Source organism: Periplaneta americana, chromosome 13 (assembly GCF_040183065.1).
Source record: "Periplaneta americana isolate PAMFEO1 chromosome 13, P.americana_PAMFEO1_priV1, whole genome shotgun sequence".
NCBI classification, from domain to species: Eukaryota; Metazoa; Arthropoda; class Insecta; order Blattodea; family Blattidae; genus Periplaneta; species Periplaneta americana.
This window is the reverse complement of record NC_091129.1, coordinates 5,988,408-6,001,900: the sequence shown is the minus strand read 5'-3', so window position 1 is coordinate 6,001,900 and position 13,493 is coordinate 5,988,408. Positions and strand designations below refer to the sequence as shown.

The following is a 13,493-nucleotide window of genomic DNA, read 5'->3' as shown; positions in this document are numbered from 1 at the left end:
CGTTCTTGTTCATCTTTAGCGAAGGCTTTGTCCTGTGCTAACCGCATAAGAAGGTGGTGCCTCTGAGCGTATTCCGAATTTCACCGGTGAGCAATCCGATGGCATCACGGTGTTCCGAATTCCACCGATGACGTCATTGATGCTCCACCGGTGTCGCATCGGTGCCATCAACTTGCAGAAGTGGTGGCAGGCTCCATCAGCCGTCATCAGTGAATCTGATTGGTTCTTGTATAGGGCGGGAATTAGCAGACGAATGACATCGTGCACTGTTGTGTCATGGCGGTGTGTTCTGCTGTATTGTTTGTAATGAGCACAACGTAAAAACAATATGTTAATGGCTTATGAGCGAACATGTCAACGGACCAGTTATTACTACCGGTTCAAGAAATAAGTTGATTATGATCTCTTTTATTTCAACGAGATGGCAGTACGGAAATTTCGCAAAATTTTGCTAGCGTAGCACAGATAACCACTTACACAGTCGCCATGACAGCATCGATTCTTCCAGCAGTTTTGTTCCTTATTTTCGTTGCAACGTGACGTCATTGATGCCACCGGACCGGTGAGATTCGGAATACGCTGTCTTTCTGTTTAATATTTGCTAGTAATCGTAAAAAGAGTGAGGAAGAAAATGGGAATAAATATTTTTGAAGATGCTGGACGAGGTCCCTGCTGCTTCCTGTTACTGTTTATTTATTTATTTATTTATTTGTTTATTTATTTATTAACTTATTTATTTATCTGTATATATATATATATTTATTTACCTATTTATTTATTTATTTATTTATTTATTTATTTATTTATTTATTTATTTATTTATTTATTTATTCTGGTGTAGTTAAGGCCATCAGGCCTTCTCTTCCACAACACCAGGAATACAATATAATAATAGAAATAAACAGAAAAAAATACAAAGTAAAGCTACACAAGAAATAAAGACAGAGAAAATACATATAAACTAAGTAAAGCCACACAAACTTTAAATGATTAAGTATCATAATTAATTGTATCCAATCTAATTAACTAACATAAACAAGAAACTTTGCTTTGTACTGTAATATTGTTTTGATTAGTTTATTGATTACTTTTGTAAGGCTAAAGATACAATCAATATAAATCCCAACTTATCATGTCATACTCAATCTCTTTCTTTGGAATGTCACTTTCTTTATGAATGATGTGTTTCATACACTTAATACAGTATAATATTATACTACTCTGGAATTTAAGTGAATATATTTCTTCTTAACTCTCTATTATGTTATTAAGATTTAAAACACAAGTGCAATATTAAGAAAATCAGTGTTAGTACTTTTGTTTTACAGACAATATAGATAATGCAAATCTAGTCTTTCAGGTGAAGCTCCCTGTAAAGCAGATTTGAATAATTTCAAGGGAAAAATTGTTCCGGGGCCGGGTATCGATCCCGGGACCTCTGGTTGAACGTACCAGCGCTCTACCACTGAGCTACTCGGGAACTCCACCCGACACCGTCTCAACTTTTCCCTTTATATCCACACAACTCGCGTGGGCTGACGAAACGCCAGAGACCCACAACGAGTGCACACAATCTCTGTGTGACTTGGAATTGTGGTTTTCTGTTAACGTACACAGTAACGTGTATATTTTGCAAATCTAGTCTTTCAGGTGAAGCTCCCTGTAAAGCAGATTTGAATAATTTCAAGGGAAAAATTGTTCCGGGGCCGGGTATCGATCCCGGGACCTCTGGTTAAACGTACCAGCGCTCTACCACTGAGCTACTCGGGAACTCCACCCGACACCGTCTCAACTTTTCCCTTTATATCCACACAACTCGCGTGGGCTGACGAAACGCCAGAGACCCACAACGAGTGCACACAATCTCTGTGTGACTTGGAATTGTGGTTTTCTGTTAACGTACACAGTAACGTGTATATTTTGCAAATCTAGTCTTTCAGGTGAAGCTCCCTGTAAAGCAGATTTGAATAATTTCAAGGGAAAAATTGTTCCGGGGCCGGGTATCGATCCCGGGACCTCTGGTTGAACGTACCAGCGCTCTACCACTGAGCTACTCGGGAACTCCACCCGACACCGTCTCAACTTTTCCCTTTATATCCACACAACTCGCGTGGGCTGACGAAACGCCAGAGACCCACAACGAGTGCACACAATCTCTGTGTGACTTGGAATTGTGGTTTTCTGTTAACGTACACAGTAACGTGTATATTTTGCAAATCTAGTCTTTCAGGTGAAGCTCCCTGTAAAGCAGATTTGAATAATTTCAAGGGAAAAATTGTTCCGGGGCCGGGTATCGATCCCGGGACCTCTGGTTGAACGTACCAGCGCTCTACCACTGAGCTACCCGGGAACTCCACCCGACACCGTCTCAACTTTTCCCTTTATATCCACACAACTCGCAGAACGAAGCCATATAAAAATACCGACACAAAATTTCACGTTCCGTTTGAAGTTTGTGCACCACTGTTTTCTTAACCCAACAGGCTGCTTATTCATATACACAACCCTTCCTCTTTCCATATTTAGCGCTTGATGGCCGCGCACGACGTCAAGGTCAGAAAAATGCGCTTGCTTTGACATCACTGCTATAAAGTGAAGACAAAACTATTTTTACATATAATAAATTAGGCCTACGCTAGTTATGAGTGTGTCCCAAATCTTATGGGACACACTGTATAGGTATAATACGTAAATTAAACTTACTTTATTTGTTTTTCTGCTCACAGCGAGTCTAATGTTTACTTACTCTCTTTATTCATTAATGTAATATTTGTATTCTCGCGTTAATTATTTTCAGACCTTACATATTCGCTCATGATACAGTACTGTATGTTATTACAACGTTGAATATAATAAATTGCTATTTCACCAGTAATAACAGAAAATTTTAGTTCCATACATTGCAATGTTTTCCGCGAGGGCACTGATTTAGAAAGAGCAATATTGACGGATGGTTTTGATTTGTCCTTTTAGTTTACATAGCTTAAATAGATGTGGAACTTATATCGAAACAAATAGGCCCTACCCATGGCTAGAGGGAAATCATGGTGTAATGGTAACAATGTTTGTGTGTACAAGACTTCAATGATGGTTCATGATTGAAATGATATGATGTCGATTATGACAATACCACTTAGTCTGAAATTCACTTTTTCATCAGAATAATGTAAGGACTCTTTTCTCTATTGATCGTATTGTGTTGTATTGTACTGTATTGTATTTATTAACATTCCATGGTATTCATACATTGCTTCACAGCTAGAATATTGAACAAGTCAAAAAACTTAATACTATTATAAAGTCATAATTTATAGTCACAGTCTAGATGAAATATATACAGACGAGATTTACAATACAGTCTACTAGTACAACACAAAGTTTTAGTATCAATTTCGTGAAGCGTTATTGAATCTCATGGATTCACCTATAGCATAGAAGACGTGAGAAATTAGGTACTTCTTTAATTTGGCCCTAAATAATCTTATGTTTTGAGTTTCATTTTTTATATCGATAGGGAGGCTATTAAAAATTTTTACTGCCATATAACTCACTCCTTTTTAATAGCACGATAGACTTGCCGATGGAGTATGAAAGTCATTTTGACGTGTATTTATGCTATGAACTGTTGAATTAGTTACAAAGATTTCGCCATTACAGACGAGGAAGATTATTAATGAAAAGACATACTGACAAGACATGGGCATTATTTGTAGTCTTTTGAAAATAGTCCTACACGATTCCCAAGATTTGGAACCTACTATTATTCTAATTACTCTTTTTTGTAATAGGAATTTACTGTTACCATCTGTGGAATTTCCCCAGAATATTATTCCAAAACACATTATAAAGTGGAAGTATGTAAAGTATATTGTTTTTAAGGTATTGATATTTACTATCTTTTGTATAGATCTAATAGCAAAACAAGCAGAATTTAATTTGGGGGTAATTTCTTTAATATGATTTTTCCAATTTAACACATTATCGATTTTTAAGCCAAGAAATTTGGTTATTGTTGTCTCTAATGGGGATCTATTGTTAATTATTGCGGTAGAAATTTTAAAAGTTGAATTTGGACAGTATTTAAATTGAATTATGTTAGTTTCGTTACAATCCAATACCGGTTTATTGACTGAGAACCAGTCACATATTTTGAAGAGAATTTCCTCTGTTGAAGATTGGAATGTGTTGGAGTTATTGGCTGTAATTATTATGCTTCTGTCATCTGCAAATGATATGGGATGACCTACATCTTTTATTAGGGGGACAAGATCATTTATAAACACTAGAAAAAGTAGGGGACCTAATATTGATCCTTGAGGAATTCCGTAGCCTACAAAGATTTTCTTGATATCAACATTTTATACGTATGAAGTTCAAAGTGATTACTTATACGTGTGAAAATAGTAATATTAATAATTTTATATTATAGGCCTCCCACTCATTTTTACATTTAAAGAATTGCAAGCCAGACATGACTAATACATGTGAAGTAGTTTAGAAGATATAAAAGGTTGAAGTTGAACTGCGAACGGTGAAATCCGTATGAAGAGTACACAGAGAGAACAATCAAAATCACATTTTGATAGTTTTGAGTAAATGACATTTTTAAGTTTAAAACGCTGATGTTGCCTGAATTTATGAACCAAAAATGTGACTTTAAACGAGTTTTGTTGCTTAATTTTTCAACAGTGCACGTTAATGTAGCTTTTTATAATGATATAACAAAAAGTCCTGAGAAACAAAGAAACAATAATCAAAGTCCTATAATATAACAATTAAACTATAATGATTCACAATAGTTCCTGCTGCCCTGTCACAATAGTTGAATTAATCATCATGATCACAATAGTTGAATTAATCATCATAATCAGAATAGTTGAATTAATAATCATAATCAAAATAGTTGAATTAATAATCACAATCACAATAGTTGAATTAATCATCATAATCTCAAAAGTTGAATTAATTATCATAATCAAAATAGTTGAATTAATAATCATAATCACAATGTCAATAGTTAAATTAATCGTCATAATCAAAATAGTTGAATTAATCATCTTAATCACAATAGTTGAATTAATAATCATAATCACAATCTCAATAGTTGAATTAATCATCATAATCACAATAGTTGAATTAATCATCACAATCTCAAAAGTTGAATTAATTACCATAATCAAAATAGTTGAATTAATAATCATAATCACAATGTCAATAGTGGAATTAATAATCATAATCACAATCTCAATAGTTGAATTAATAATCATAATCAGAATAGTTGAATCAATCATCATAATCACAGTAGTTGAATTAATCATCATAATCACAATGTCAGTAGTTGAATTAATCATCATAATCACAATCTCAATAGTTGAATCAATCATCATAATCACAGTAGTTGAATTAATCATCATAATCACAATGTCAGTAGTTGAATTAATCATCATAATTACAATCTCAGTAGTTGAATTAATCATCATAATCAAAATAGTTGAATCAATCATCATAATCACAGTAGTTGAATTAATCATCATAATCACAATAGTTGAATTAATCATCATAATCATAATCTCAGTAGTTGAATTAATCGTCATAATCAAAATAGTTGAATCAATCATCATAATCGCAATGTCAGTAGTTGAATTAATCATCATAATCACAATCTCAATAGTTTAATTAATCATCATAATCAAAATAGTTGAATCAGTCATCATAATCACAGTAGTTGAATTAATCATCATCATCACAATCAGAATGGTTGAATTAATCATCACAATCACAATCAGAATGGTTGAATTAATCATCATAAACACGATCACAATGGTTGAATTAATCATCATAATCACAATCGGAATGGTTGAATTAATCATCATAAACACAATCGGAATGGTTGAATTAATCATCATAATCACAATCACAATGGTTGAATTAATCATCATAAACACAATCACAATGGTTGAATTAATCATCATAATCACAATCACAATGGTTGAATTAATCATCATAATCACAATCGGAATGGTTGAATAAATCATCATAATTACACTCAGAATGGTTGAATTAATCATCATAAACACAATCATAATGGTTGAATTAATCATCATAATCACAATCAGAATGGTTGGATTAATTATCATAATCACAATCAGATTGGTTGAATTAATCATCATAAACACAATCACAATGGTTGAACGAATCATCATAATCACAATCAGAATGGTTGAATTAATCATCATAATCACAATCGGAATGATTGAATTAATCATCATAAACACAATCACAATGGTTGAATTAATCATCATAATCACAATCACAATGGTTGAATTAATCATCATAATCACAATCAGAATGGTTGAATTAATCATCATAAACACAATCACAATGGTTGAATTAATCATCATAATCACAATCAGAATGGTGAATTAATCATCATAAACACAATCATAATATTTGAATTAATCATCATAATCACAATAACAATGGTTGAATTAATCATCATTAACAGACTCACAATAGTTGAATTAATCATCATAATCACAATCAGAATGGTTGAATTAATCATCATAATCACAATCAGAATGGTTGAATTAATCATCATAAACACAATCACAATAGTTGAATTAATCATCATAATCACAATCAGAATGGTTGAATTAATCATCATAATCACAATCGGAATGGTTGAATTAATCATCATCATCACAATCAGAATGGTTGAATTAATCATCACAATCACAATCAGAATGGTTGAATTAATCATCATAAACACGATCACAATGGTTGAATTAATCATCATAATCACAATCAGAATGGTTGAATTAATCATCATAAACACAATCACAATGGTTGAAGTAACCATCGTAATCACAATCACAATGGTTGGATTAATCATCATAATCACAATCACAATGGTTGAATTAATCATCATAAACACAATCACAATGGTTGAATTAATCATCATAATCACAATGGTTGAATTAATCATCATAAACACAATCACAATGGTTGAATTAATCATCATAATCACAATCAGAATGGTTGAATTAATCATCATAATCACAATCAGAATGGTTGAATTAATCATCATAATCACAATCAGAATGGTGAATTAATCATCATAAACACAATCACAATAGTTGAATTAATCATCATAATCACAATCACAATGGTTGAATTAATCATCATAAACACAATCACAATAGTTGAATTAATCATCATAATCACAATCAGAATGGTTGAATTAATCATCATAATCTCAATCACAATGGTTTAATTAATCATCATAAACACAATCACAATAGTTGAATTAATCATCATAATCACAATCAGAATGTTTGAATTAATCATCATAATCACAATCACAATGGTTTAATTAATCATCATAATCACAATCAGAATGGTTGAATTAATCATCATAAACACATTAGTCGTGTGGAATAATGATGAGTGAATTTATACATTTGATGGATTTGTTTTGTTGCAGTCTGTTTCCTAATAACGTAATATTTTGATTTTGTTTCTTATATTGTAACATACATTTTGAAGTTTATAGTTTAAGATGTGTATATCATATTTTGTAGGCTTTTAATATTTTGCAGCCCACAGAATACAGATTGGAATGAATACGGGGATTATTTAATTTCGACTGTTGGAATGTACACTCTTGCGACACAAAAAAATTAGCGATCTCTTGTAGCCTGAATTTCTCTTTAGTTCACCTTTGGGCAGCGCCTATTTCATACGAGGTAAAGAATGTTTATTTTGCTTCTAATTTACCTCTTGAATATATCTTTGTTCTAAATTATTTATAATACTTGATTTATAAACGGAAAGAACAACAAAGGAAAACAGAGCCGAGTCTTGCACTCGTACCCTCTTTTTTACTAAGCCGTCACGTGACCCCTGAGTTTCGACGTAACAGTTGCGTGTTCTTAAAGTGAGTAATTTGAAACGTTGACAACAAATTATTGAAACTCTCTCGCCGCATAATACATTCGTTCACGTGTGAAACTAAGTTCTCACGAAGGCACACGAAATTTTCCGAAGGGCACTTTGCCTATGGCTGCCGATCATAATTTGTGTCTAAGATGATACCTTTCGTTTGTACCTAGCCGCCACTGGTTACATACGAAGCCTGCCATACGTTACTAGACTTGGCGGGTTACCGCTCTCAGTAAAAGGCATAAGTACAAAATTAGACCCCGCTGATTTAAGTTGACATTCTTCTGATATAATAACGTAAACAGTTTATATTCATTTCAAAGATAATTACAAGTTTACACATTTACACTGGGACATGCAAATCACAGAAACCTGCAGAAAAGTATATTCTATTATCCATGTGCTAAAAAGGATAAATGTTCATCTTCCCTCTTGCTTAAAAAAGTCCCTTGTGCAGACACTTGTATTTCCCTATTTTGACTATGCTGACATTTTACTGACTGACCTCTCCAGTGACAACAAAACGAAACTTCAACGTGCTCATAATTTGTGTGTACGCTTTGTAAGCAATGTTCGTAAATATGATCATATTACCCCATCCCTGGAAGCAATAGGTTGGCTTAAACTAGATAAGAAAATAAATTTACATTCACTTCTCTTTCTCTTCGAAATCTTGAACTCTTCTATTCCTTCGTACCTGTCGTCTCGCTTCACTTACCTTTCTTCCTACCACAATCTGAGCACACGCTCTCGCCATGAAACAATACTAACAATACCATCCCATCGCACCTCCTCATACTCATCCTCTTTCACAATAGCCCTGCCAAGACTCTGGAATTCGCTATCTGCTAGCATCAGGGACTGTCGAAATAAAATTCAATTCAAACGCAAACTTACTAGGCACTTGGTCAGTAATTGATTTCTTGTAAATAGTTTCCTTAATCTATCACAAAATATCTCAATATCCAGTAATTTCATCACTATACAATTTTGTTATTCTAGATTTAATTTGTAATTCAGTAAATATAAAATATTCTTTGTTTTTCTATGATAAATTATCTAGCTTTAATTAGTCAGGTAATCTTTCGGTACTTTGATTTTATTGTAATTGTAAATTTAATACTAATTGTAATTTTATTTGTAATCGTAATTGTAAATTTGATACTAATTGTAATTTTATTCTCCATATTATAGTTGGAACCTCCTGGTAGAGGGGCAGAGAAAGCCTGATGGCCTTATCTCTACCAGGTTAAATAAATAAATACTAGTAATACTACTAAATTTAACAACATAAGAATTTTGAAGAGAAAAATATGATATTTAACGTCCGTCCCTCGGTCTGTTATGAGCACATTCATACTCCACACTAATACGAATAAAGTTAAATAATTTTAGAAAAATAAAATGATAAGTCATTCAAAACCAGTTCCAGAATATTTTTATACCAAGAAAAGTAGAAAATTAAACGATATAAATAGTATATTTTCTAAAATCGTTTAGTCCAAAAAAAAAAAAAAAAGCTGTAATAAGCTTTTTGTTAGAAGGAAAGAGACGCTCTAGTCTGTGTGCTCGAATTATCATTTTTATCCTTCACGACTCTCCAGTTATTTCTACTAGTCCATGTGTACTGTAGTTGTTTTCATCCCATTAGTCAGATTCTTTACGCTACAAAGAGTGATAATCCGGTTGCTAGGGGTAACCAATCATAATCCTATTACAGTCTACCTGTAAAGGACTATCCTTTGTCACAGAGAGGATTCGTGGAGGAAGTTAGGAGCACTTACTGAGATAAGTTTGAGCTCTGTGCATTGGAGGTTTGTTCTCTGTTTTCGTGTACAAAATTGTATTTAGTCCGAAAATTATTCAAGATATTATTTGAGTTTAATGATAACGCCTTAAAAATAAAGAGAGAGAGAGAGTAATTCTATTTGTATAAAAAGGAAAAGGAAAAATGGCGCTAAGGAACTCTTTCCCAAAGAAAGGATGGGTCGTAACCTAGAGGAAAACCTTTGTTGTAGGTCGATTTACAATATAACTTTTGTTGGTCTTCCATCATACTAAGGAATTCAAGTGTTGACAAAAATAAGAAAATAAGACACATGGGATTTTCCATGAAGTAGGTCCAAAATATTTAAACGTTAACCTAAAATATTTCTCTAATCAAACTTAAAAGCCATTCCAGTTGATGTTATATTGGAGTGTTAAAATTTTTAATATATTTTATTTTTTTTAACCCCTTTATGTTTATCCGGTAATTGTTGGTGAATAATTCAGTCGTTAATATTCCTTTTATGTTTTATATTTATATTTTCTATGTCTGGTTTATTTTATTGTGGTAACTTAATTTAACTGTTTGGTAGTGATTTAATTTCTCTTGGTTTGATTACAGTTTTACTAATTTTAAACTCTATATATTGAAAATCAAATGACTTTTATTGATTTTTATAATCAGATATAATTTACAATTTTATTATTTTGATACTCTACATATTGAAAATCAAATGACTTTTATCGATTTTTATAATCACATATGATTTAGAAGATGAGTATCATTTTACAGAAAAATTGTTTGAAATTATTATTATTATTATTATTATTATTATTATTATTATTATTATTATTATTATTATTATTATTATTATTATTATTACTTACAAATGGCTTTTAAGGAACCCGGAGATTCATTGCCGCCCTCACATAAGCCCGCCATCGGTCCCTATCCTGTGCAAGATTAATCCAGTCTCTATCATCATAACCCATCTCCCTCAAATCCATTTTAATAGTATCCTCCCATCTACGTCTCGGCTTCCCCAAAGGTCTTTTCCCTCCGGTCTCCCAACTAACACTCTATATGAATTTCTGGATTCTCCCATATGTGCTATATGCCCTGCCCTTCTCAAACGTCTGGATTTTATGTTCCTAATTATGTCAGGTGAAGAATACAATGCGTGCAGTTCTGCGTTGTGTAACTTTCTCCATTCTCGTGTATCTTCATCCCTCTTAGCCCCAAATATTTTCCTAAGAACCTTATTCTCAAATACCCTTAATCCCTGTTCCTCTCTCAAAGTGAGAGTCCAAGTTTCACAACCATACAGAACAACCGGTAATATAACTGTTTTATAAATTCTAACTTTTAGTTTTTTTTACAGCAGACTAGATGACAAAAGCTTCTCAACCGAATAATAACAGGCATTTCCCATATTTATTCTGTGTTTAATTTCCTCCCGAGTGCCATTATTTGGTACTGTTGCTCCAAGATATTTGAATTTTCTTCATCTCTTCGAAGGATAAATCTCCAATATTTGAATCGTTGAGTTGGAAAAGGGGTCATGTCCTGAAAAGTAAATTGTTCAGGAGAGACAAAAAACTCTGGACATGACCCCTTCTCCAACTCAATACTAATCTAACGCACACTTCTGTGGACGGGACATGACTCCTCCTTATACCAAACGATGCGTACAGACATAGCAGTCAGGTATCGCCAATAAACGCCATTTAGAAAAATGATGGACTTGACCCCTTTTCCAACTCACCGATTCATTTATATTTCCATTTCGTACAATATTCTCGTCACGAGACATAATCATATACTTTGTCTTGTCGGGATTTACTTCCAAACCTATCTCTTTACTTGCTTCAAGTAAAATTTAATTTTATTATTATTATTATTTTATTATTATTATTATTATTATTATTATTATTATTATTATTATTATTATTATTATTATTGCAGAAAATAAAGAACAGCTTCCATCATGGATGTTAAAAGATTTGTGAACTCACTTTACACCTTATTAAAAAAAAAAGTGTAAAAGCTCAAGTCTCTGCTCATGTGAAAGCTATGCAAATCTCATGGCATCAAATTATTTCACAAAAACCTAATTGGTAAATATTTTATAGCTGTTTCTTCCCTGTCACGGATGTTACATACATTTTGTGAAGGATGTTACAGATGAGTTAATGTCCTTCATTATACCAGTTTCAAAACAACTGTGCCATTTCTAAGTCAATTTTATTTTAAATGCATTATGCTGCATGAAAGAAAGGCTTAGTAGTCTAGCTACATTGTGCGATAAAAGTTTGATAGACAGGCCTATATCGAAATGTTATTATTTTGTTGAGAATAAAAATTTCACTCTTCCTGGAACTACCGCATCAGCTCATCGAGGTTCAAGGTAATTAATGATGTAGCCTACCTCCGAACGACTACACCACGTCATCGATTGTCTGCATTGGCAGCTTTGCCTATACAAAACGAATCGCTTTAGGCCTGGACAATACAGAAGTCGCGAGTAAAGTGGGCTCAAGGAAAAATAGAGGATGATATTTCTAAGACGAGAAAAATTGTTAAAAATCATGCTTAAGTGATTTCGTAATTTATTACATAATTGATTATCATTATTATTATTATTATTATTATTATTATTATTATTATTATTATTATTATTATTATTATTATTATTCGCTGACGATCTTAAAATTTTTCGAAAAATCAACAGTGTTGCTAACTGTCAATTTCTTCAGGATGACATTAATTAAATTACTAATTGGTCAGTTGATAACGGGATGGTGATTAATGAATCCAAAACTTACGTAATGTCATTTTCAAGGAAAATCTCTACACTAAAATATAACTATCATCTAAAAAATGTATTAATTAACAGAAAAGATTGTATTAGAGACCTCGGTGTATTAATTGACAATAGATTATATTTTCACTTTATAACCATACAATAAGAATGTTAGTAATAATTCGGTCAATTACTTATTCTTTTTCAACACCTGACTCTCTTTTAATACTATACTATACATTAGTGAGATCGAAACTCGAATATGCATCTGTAGTTTGGAACTCTATTACTAGTTCTGATTCGGCAAAACTGGAAAATATTCAAAGGTAATTTATTTCATTATGTTCGTACAGATTCCTGCCTAATAACTTTAGGTATCACTATGATAAAAAATGCGAGCACTTTAAATGTCGAAGCCTATATGCTAGATGTCATGATGTCGATTAATTATTCTTATGTAAGGTCCTTAAAGGTAACATTAATTGTCAATCTTCCTTAAACAGTGTCAGCCTTCGTATTCCTATGAAGGACATGAGACATCACAAACTCTTCTATATTAGAAATTCTAAATCTTCCTCCCCGGTCTCCAGATGTATTAAAAATGCTAACTTATATGTAGGCGATTTCGATCCATTCAATGTATAGAAGTATTAGAATATGGCAATGTCTTTGCTAATATTATTTGCATAATCCTTATACACAAATTGGTAGTAAGAATCAACTCCTTTTCCGAATATTTTATAGTATTAATTCTTGTAAATAAATTATTGTAATCTATGTTCTTTATTTTGTTAACTCAAGTATTTAATTTGTACCATAGTTGTTCATTTTAATGTTATTAATTGTATCACTATGCTGGACTTTTATTGGCCAATGGCTGTTGTCCAGCACATAAATAGAAAGATAGGATGGATAGATAGATAGATAGATAGATAGATAGATAGATAGATAGATAGATAGATAGATAGATAGATAGATAGA

General features: G+C 32.3%; 1 protein-coding gene across 3 annotated transcripts in view; it reads right to left on the bottom strand.

Annotated features, from left to right (window-relative positions):
• LOC138711707 (retinol-binding protein pinta-like) overlaps window positions 1-13,493 on the bottom strand; it is a 72,979-nt gene that overhangs the window by 22,658 nt on the left and 36,828 nt on the right. The window lies entirely within an intron of this gene.